The 9,638-nt window shown below is 33.7% G+C and overlaps 1 pseudogene; it reads left to right on the forward strand.

Annotated features, from left to right (window-relative positions):
• The first annotated feature begins 445 nt into the window (after positions 1-445).
• On the forward strand, positions 446-6,704 carry LOC131180066 (uncharacterized; annotated as a pseudogene).
• Positions 6,705-9,638: the final 2,934 nt, after the last annotated feature.

The following is a 9,638-nucleotide window of genomic DNA, read 5'->3' on the forward strand; positions in this document are numbered from 1 at the left end:
TTCTTTTGCTCACATTCTTCTCCTTTCTATTTTCTTTTTATTTTCATTCACTTATACAAATAGTATAAATTATTTATATAAAAAATTAATCATTTTATTTTTAAGTAATAAAAAATTATTTGTTAATTAAAAAAATGCATAAATAATGTTTAAAAATTTAAAAATTAAAAAATATAAATTTATATTTAATTTACATATAGAAAAATTTTTATTTTTATTAAGAATATTTTTTTTAAAATATTGTGTGCCCTGGGTTATTTTATCCTAGATCAATATTTGAATTCTTCTCTCTCTTAAGAAAAAAAAAAAAACCCCTTATTTTATAGGGCAATTCCAAGGTAACTTTGACTTCCACCGAGGGAAACCACACATCCTCGTTTATTACTGTTCCATCCTCGAAGGAGAAACGACTCGCTATTTACTTTGCACCAATGATTGTATATCCATGGTTGCCCCATCAGACAACTTGTCGTTTTTCTTCATTTGTGATCACCGGTTACTGGTTAGTAACGGAAATCCGTTTAGGACTCGATTCCTAGTTGTCATCTTCGTTCCCTCTGATCAAGAAACTCCTTTCTTCTCCATTAACATCACCAAAGTCCAAAGCCCATAGTTCCATCAAGTCGTAATCTCTTTGCCTCAGTAGACATGGGCACCAACTCCTTCAAAATGCTAATATTCAAGCAGACCCATCAGGCAAATTCCTCACCACTAATCGCCACAAGAACCCTGTATGCCTCGGCCGTGACTCTTCCACTTCCATCTCCGCGGAATACCATCTTTGCGCGCTCCAGTGCCTCCGAGAATTCAACCAAATTCTCAAATTCCCCCCCCATAGGACCCGCTGCGTCACCACTGCAGCAGTGCGAAGCAGATAATGGAATTGAGCTTAGCACGGGAATACATGAAACTATTGTATTAGATGTTGTTGCTTTGTCTGGTGAAGAGGAGGCAAGGTTTGTATACAATGGTGTACTCCAGTTTTTACCGCTTCTTGAGAAAAGAGTGTTGGTTGTGGATATTGCAAGTGGGTCTACTGAATTAGTCATAGAGAAGATGAGAAGTGTTATTTTGGGGGTCTCTTTGAAGTAGGGGCATGTGGGTTCGACTCAGAAGTTCGTTAATAGTGGTAATGTTTCGGACATGAGACAGTTCGTCACGTTAATTGTAAGGGAATCTGGGTTGGTTGATAAAGTTAAGGAGTGTGGTTTTGGGGTGATTGTTAGGACTTCAGGGGCTATAAAAGCAATTGAAAAGGCTTTCTACTATATTTATGGACAATATTTGGTTGACGGTAACAAGGTTTTGTTCAGGAATTATAACTGCGATTGAAAGTTCAGCAATGGAGAATTGAGGTGTTGTGGACAGGTTGTGTAAGGAAGGGAAGGGAGAGAGGATTCGGAGGTATGAACTTTTCAAGAGAAGATCAGAGTTTATTGTTGCTGGTGCAGTGTTATTGGAAGAGATATTTGAGGTGCTTGGAATTGAAGAAATGGAGGTCTGCGTATGCCTTGGGAGAGGGTGTTATTGCTGAAACTTTGGCTGAAGTGTTTGATGGTTATAATTTGAATGCTAATGTGAGGTGGCATTCTGTTGCAAGGCTTGAGCAAGGTTTGGCTACAAGAAGACAATTAAATCTGTAGCACAATGTGCTATCATTGCCAATGTAATTCAAAACTTCCTAGCTTTCTTTATTTTCTAGAATATACTTTTTGGCTTTCACTATGAAAGTTCATGTTTTGATTGCATGATACATTCTTGTATCTAGAGTAGATTGCAGATCTTTTGGCATTTTATTTTATTTTTTATTTGAAAAAGCTGCTTGATGAAGTAAGGCATATTTTTCCTCCTGCAAAAGATAAGCACACGTACTTAGAGTAATTGGTGCAATGCCATTTTTATTGCACATTAGAAATAAATGCGCATTGTACCTAAATGGGTTGAAGTTGCTGACAATCAAGTTAAAATTAATCTCCACCTAGCTGAAAAGGATCTTCAATGTCTTGAAGCTTCCTATTTACTTCACAGTATAGGCGCCTCCACTGGTAAAAAAGGTTACAATAAGCAGACTTATCGAACTATTAAGGTATGTACTGTGTTCTTTCAGGACTATCCCCTGACCCTGAGCAAATACTAATAAAATGTTCACACAATGATTGAGCAAATACTACTCATTATATTTATCTACTTGTGGCCTTTAAAGAACTAGGATATTGTTTGAAATTTGTGAATATGAGAAATTTCTGTGACTTCTAGTGTTCTATGCATGGGGAATTGGGGATGCCTAAGAAATTGTGTGATGAAATTAGAGGTTTTGGAGATAGTTTTCTAGTATATTTCTCAATGTAAAAATACTTTGTACATTCTGCTATTTGTACACAAGAATCCTAACTATGAAAACCTAAACCAATAGGAAACTAATAGAAATAGGAAACAAGATGTACAAAAGAGGAAAAAAAAAAAATAATCCCAATAATGCGGGAATTTAATTTTGGGTTTCCAACATTGTGGAACTTCTAATTGGCTTGCATTGTATGATGAGTTGCTATGTCTCCATTCTTTGATATTTATTCCTGCCAGACTTATTATTCTTTTTGTGCAGAATGGTGATTACCTTCATGGATATAGTGCTGAAGAGGTCAAGGTATATTACATACAATCTGGTTATCATGCTTGGTACTCAATATGCACATATTCTGAGAGTGCTTTCTGTGCTGATAGAGATTTGGAATTTTGCAGTTAATAGCACTACTTACAAGGCATCACGGTAAGAAATTCCCAGAGTCTGATCATTCCACTTTGAAATAGATTTTTGAAGAGGTGTCTTATATTTTATGTTCTTGCAAACTTCTTTTGTTTGTCTGAGTGGTCAAATGAAAAGAAAGCTTTCATTTTTGTAATGCATGTTTCTATATTGATTTCAGTTGAAGTTGAAATTCAGAATTCTTTGCATCATCATACGGATATCTGTCAAATTACAACAAAATGATTGTTTGAGCTTCCGAGATATGGAATTTTTACATTCTTATGGAGGATTCAAACTGGCATGCCACGTTTTAGCATATTGTGCAGATGCTTGTATGTCAAGAATTTATAAAACTCATAATTGAAATTTCATTTAGGCTAATTTCTTCCATTATTCACTGTCGTAATCAGTTTTTTTGGCAAATCCAAACTTATTGTCTTACAATATGTGCACAAGGACAGTACTTAGTGCGACTGAAATTGATGCAAGTACTGCATGAAAATTTTCAGGAATGTGGATAAGTTGTAGCATTCATACAGGGTAACATGTGATCAATTTGTGAAAAGAACCAAATCAATTGTAACAAAATTTGTGAAAAGAACCAAAATTATTCCCTGCAATATGTGTGCATGGAAATGTCTATGTTTGTGTTGTTGAGGTTGATATAATTAGTGCAAAAGACTTTCGTATACATGTAAATAGTTTCATTTAGTTAAATTACCTTTTAGTGTTTTCAAATTTGGTTGCAAAAATACTATTAGCAATGGATTTTCATAGGAACTATTAATAGATCATTACTTTTATAGTTTTTATATCATGAAGTATTGCATAGAAGCTTGTCCACTGAAAGGGGTGGGGGTGGTGTTGGTTGGGGGGTGGGGTGTTGGGGTGGGGGAGGTGTTGGGGATGGGAAGAAAAGAAAAGAAAAGGATGTAAGATGCATCTTTGAAGTATCATATATGTTTGTTTCATTATTTTTATCTTTGTAATTGATTTTTATAATAAATTAAATTTCTAGGCATGAGAGGACAGATGAGAGCACGAGTAAGAATTCAAAAGCAACACTATGTATTGCTTACAAGAATTCACGTGGCTTCCTGTTGACCCCGTGTAGCTCAAAATGAGCATTGATTTTGATGATAACAAAATTCAAATAGAATCTATCTAACCCAACTTTAAAGTGATGTGTAGATTCTTTTTCTTATGTATAAAGAACCTTTGAAGTTGCACCTAAGGAGAAAGAATACTCAAAGACATCTCAAGATAAATCGAAGATGAGAAAAGAACAAGATTATGAAAGCCAAGACTCAAAGTAAAGGTATGAAAGTCATAGAGTTAGAAATTGAGTCTTAGGTCTTATGTGAAAAGAATAGATGAGAATTTAGTCTAATGGAGCTCAAAATTAAATTTTCTTTTAAAGATTTTCTCTCATCATGACCTTGGATATTACTATTGGAACATATTTCTCTTAAGGTCTAAATCATTTTTTTCTACAAGTTGAGACATGCAGCTGTTGACTTAGTTTGCTAACTGCTTTGCTTAAATATTAGTTTGCTAATATGTTTGCTAAAACATTAGTTTACTAACTAGTTTACTGCTGTTGGCAAAATTTCATTAGTTTACTAAATGATCAGAGCTGCTCAACTTCGCACAAAAAGACAAAATAACGGCCATTTTGTCTTGGGCAGTGTCTATAACGTTACAAAAAGGTTTCAAACGGTCTAAAATGATTTAGAACTATAAATACACCTTCTTTACTTCATTTTATACTTGATGAAAGCTTACATTTGAACTCCAACTTTGATTTTTCATTTATTGCTTTCATTCAAGAGCTTTAAAGTCTTTGAGCTACCATTGGCAAATCAACTCATCTCTTCTTTATAGTTTGATTTGTATTGAGTAAGAGTGAATGTTAAAACATTAAGTTGCATTTAAGAGAGGTTGTACAAGCACCTATTGAAGCTTGAGAGAGAGTAAGTGCTTGAGATAGCACTTGTCAAAGGTTCAAGCTGCCTTGGTAAAAACTTGGTGTTGAAAAAGTGTAAAGGGCTTTTGGTCCCTTGCCTTTAAAAGAGCAAATAGTGGAGAGAAGACTCAAAGAGGGTTCTTTGAGAAAGTGGATGTAGGCTAGTTAAGCCGAACCACTATAAAAATCATTTTGTTTGATCTCTCTAACCTTAACCTCTTTATTTTTGTGCAATTTAATTTTTATACATGGCCTTGAATGTTGATTGAATTTATTGAGTTGGTATATTTGAGGATTTATGAGTATGATGAGAAATTAATTGAATATTTTGTGATGCATGTTGTGATAGTCATAAATATTGATTAAAGCTTGAATTGCAACTTGGGGACACTTTCTTGAAATACATATCACTGTCATTATATATTAAGAAGCACCTAGTTGAACAAAGTCACAATTTTTCATTAGGCTACAAGCAAGAGCCGAAAAATTGGTAAAGTCCAATTCACCCCCCTGTTGGACTATTTTTGGGACAACAAATTGTTATCAGAGCCTGTCTCTCTTGCTTAGGGTGTTACAACCTTAGAGTGATCCATAATGGCTGGTTCATCTAGCAATACTGCCGGTATACCCGCACCACTAGCTGAAGGATATTCAATCACTAGACCACCGCTCTTCAATGGCACTAATTATTCATTTTGAAAAGTAAGAATGAGAAATTTTATACAATCTGTAGATATTGATGCATGGAGAATTATTAAAAATGGTCCACATATTCCTCAAAAGAATGGTCCAGGAACTACAAAAGTTTCAAAACATGAAGATGAATATGACAATGATTGGAAGAAAATTTCTATAAATGCTAAAGCAATTAATATTTTGCATTGCTCACTTGACCTTAATGAATACAATCGTGTTTCAGGATGTCAATCTGCTAAGAAAATTTGGGATAAGCTTAAAGTCACTTATGAAGGAACTAATGTCGTCAAAGAGTCCAAAGCAAACCTTCTTATTCGAGATTATGAGCTATTTGAAATGAAGCCAGGAAAATCAATTGCGGATATGAGTACAAGGTTTACCGATCTTGTAAATCTTCTCAAAGCACTTGGTAAAAGATTTGAGGAAGCTGAACTTGTGAAGAAAATTCTTAGATCACTTCCAAAATCTTGGGAAGCAAAGACTACAGTTATCCAAGATACCAAGGATTTTAAAACATTCACTTATGATGAACTTATTGGATCTCTCATTGCACATGAGATGGTATATAAGAAAGATGAAGTTGAGAATGAGCAAAAGAAGAAGAAAAGCATTGCTCTCAAGTCAAATAAGGATGAAGATAAGAAGAAAGGAGTTGCATTCAAAGTTGACTCAAGTGACAACTCAAGTGCTTCAAGTGATGATAATGATGAAATGGCTATGCTTGCAAGAAAATTCAAAAGAGCTTTCAAGAAGGGAGGAAGCAAATACAAGAAATTCTTGAAAAAGTATACTCCCAAGGATAAACATTTTAAGGATTCAAAAGAAGAAATTATATGTTATGAGTGTCACAAACCTGGACATAGCAAGCCCAAATGTCCATTACTCAAAAAGAAGAAAGGAAAAGAAGATAGGAGCAAGAAAGCTATGAAAGTAGTATGGAGCAACAGTAAAGAATCTTCTAATGATGAATCAAGTGACAAAGAGATTGCTCTTCTTTGTATGATGACACTTGAAGAGAAAGTCGAGAGTTCACAAAAGGAAGAAGAAAGTGACAATGAGATAAACTCTTATGAATCTCCTAATGTAGAAGAACTTGAACTTGCATTTGCTAGAGTATATGATGAGTATAGAAATTACAAGAGAAAGTGCACTAAAATGAATTTAGAAATTGAATCATTGAGATCACAAAATATTGCCATGTCCAATGTGCATAAAGAAAATGAATTTTACAAAGGACAAATTGCTTTGTTTAAAGAACTAGACTTAGAGTTGAAAAACCTCAAAAGAAACTTGTGAAATGCTCATTGAGAAAAATAAAGTTCTTGAAGCTAAAGTAGAATCCTTGACAAATGATTTGGCTAAATTTACAAAAGGAAAAGAAACTCTAGATGTACTTCTTGGAAACCAAAGAATTTCAAATGAAAAATATGGAATTGGTTTTGATGGTTTCATGAACTATGACAAGTACAAGAATTATTTCATTAAAGCATCTACATTCTCTTTGCCCAATATCACATGTTATTATTTTAATAAAAGAGGTCATATGATTAGTTCTTGTGCACTTAGGAAGAATCTTCTTAAAGTAAAAAAGGTATGGTTGCCAAAGGGAACCTTACCTAAGGTCACTAACCCCCAAAGACCCAAAGTTGCTTGGGTACCTAAAGATTAATGATTAAATTTCAAGTTTGTTTCAAAGGGATGAAGGAAAGTGAAAAATGGTATATAGATAGTGGTTGTTCAAAGCACATGACCGGTGAAAAGGACAAGTTTTCAAAAATTACAATGAAAGATGGAGGATATGTAAAATTTGGAGATAAAGCAAAAGGAAAAATAATTGGACATGGCACAATTGAAACCAAACCTTGTATTGAAGATGTGTCGCTTGTTGAAGGATTGAAATACAACTTGCTAAGTGTAAGCCAACTTTGTGATAAAGGTTTTGAGGTAAAATTCACTTCTTCTCTATGTACAATCAATAACTTAGATAATGACACATTGTTCATTGCCAATAGATCCAATAATGTTTACTTGCTTGACATGAATAATTTTGAAACTAATCATGGTACATGTCTAGTATCTTTTGATAACTCTAGTTATTTGTGGCATAGAAGACTGGGTCATGCAAGCATGCATACACTCTCAAAATTGTCTAAGAGAGAACTTGTTAATGGTCTTCCTAAGATTAATTATGAAAATGAATTTCAATGTAGAGCATGTGCACTAGGAAAACATACTAGAGCATCTTTTAAATCTAAAAATATTGTGTCTACCACTAGGCCATTAGAATTGCTTCATCTTGATTTATTTGGACCCGTATCTCCTACTAGTCTTGGTGGGAAGTCATATGCTTTAGTTATTGTTGATGACTATTCAAGATATACATGGACATTCTTCCTTGCTCACAAGGATGAGACTTTTGAAAAATTCACTTCCTTTAATAAAATGGTTCAAAATGAAAAAGGTTTTTGCATCACATCTATAAGAAGTGACCATGGAACTGAATTTGAAAATCATTTATTTGAGAGATATTGTGATAAATATGGAATCAATCATAATTTTTCAGCTCCTAGAACACCACTACAAAATGGGGTAGTAGAAAGGAAAAATAGGACTTTGCAAGAAATGACTAGAACTATGTTGAATGAAAATAATTTGCCAAAGTACTTTTGGGCTGAAGCTGTTAATACATTTTGCTATGTGTTGAATAGAGTTTTGATTAGACCAATTTTGAAAAAGACCCCCTATGAGTTGTGGAAAGGAAGAAAACCAAATATCTCATATTTCAAAGCATTTGGTTGTAAGTGCTATATTTTAAATAACAAGAAGGATAACTTAAAGAAATTTGATGCTAAATCCGATGAAGGAATCTTTATTGGATATTCAACAAAGAGTAAAGCCTATAGAGTGTTCAATAGAAGAACCTTAGTTATTAAGGAAAAGATTCATGTTTTGTTTGATGAGACTAACCCTTCTATCAGAAAGAAAAATGTTTGTGATGATAATAATGAGTAGGTTTTTGGAAAAGAAAATATAATATCAAGTCAAGAAATAGAACAAATTGATGACAAAGATGAAGAAACTCAAGGAGAAACCACAATAGATGTCCATAATTCCAATGAAGATCAAATCAATAAAGAAATGTCAAATTTGGAAGAATTACAAGTAAATGAGCCCCAACATGAAGATTTACCTAAAGAATGGAGATTCCATAGAAATCATCCCCAAGAAGACATTATTGATGATCCATCTCAGAGAATGATGACTAGAGCACAATTGAGAAGATATTTTGGTAATGTTGCTTTTGTTTCACAAATTGAATCCAAATGTTTTGAAGATGCTCAAAATGATGAAAGTTGGATTCTTGCCATGCAAGAAGAACTAAATCAATTTGAGAGAAATAAAGTTTGGAATTTAGTGCCTAAACCAAAAGATCATTCAATTATTGGTACTAAATGGGTTTTTAGAAACAAAATGGATGAAAAAGGCAATGTTGTTAGGAACAAAGCTAGACTAGTGGCTCAAGGCTACAACCAAGAGGAAGGGATTGATTTTGATGAAACCTTTGCTCCGGTTGCTAGAATTGAAGCTATTAGAATGTTGTGTGCCTTTGCATGTTACAAGGATTTTATGCTTTATCAAATGGATGTCAAGAGTGCATTTTTAAATGGTTATATTGATGAGAAAGTGTATGTTGCACAACCTCCAGGCTTTGAAAATCATGAGCATCCAAATCATGTTTATAAACTTACTAAAGCTTTATATGGTTTAAAACAAGCTCCTGGAGCATGGTATAAAAGGCTTAGTAAATTTCTTTTACAAAATGATTTCCAAAGAGGCAAAGTGGACACAACACTTTTTGTTAAGAAGCATCATAATTATATGCTCATTGTGCAAATTTATGTTGATGATATAATTTTTGGTGCTACTAACGAATCTCTTTGCAAGAAATTTTCTAAGATTATGCAGAATGAATTTGAAATGAGCATGATGGGTGAGCTCACATACTTCCTCGGACTTCAAATTAAGCAAATGAAATATGGCATCTTCATAAATCAGTCAAAGTATATCAAGGATATGTTGAAGAAATTTAAAATGGAAGATTTGAAGAGCATGGGCACTCCTATGAGTTCAACAATTAAAATGGACAATGATGAAAAAGGTAAAGAAGTAGATACAAAGCTTTATAGAGGTATGATTGGCTCTCTTTTGTACCTTACTGCATCTAGACCA

This window comes from Hevea brasiliensis, chromosome 5 (assembly GCF_030052815.1).
Source record: "Hevea brasiliensis isolate MT/VB/25A 57/8 chromosome 5, ASM3005281v1, whole genome shotgun sequence".
Classification (NCBI taxonomy): Eukaryota; Viridiplantae; Streptophyta; class Magnoliopsida; order Malpighiales; family Euphorbiaceae; genus Hevea; species Hevea brasiliensis.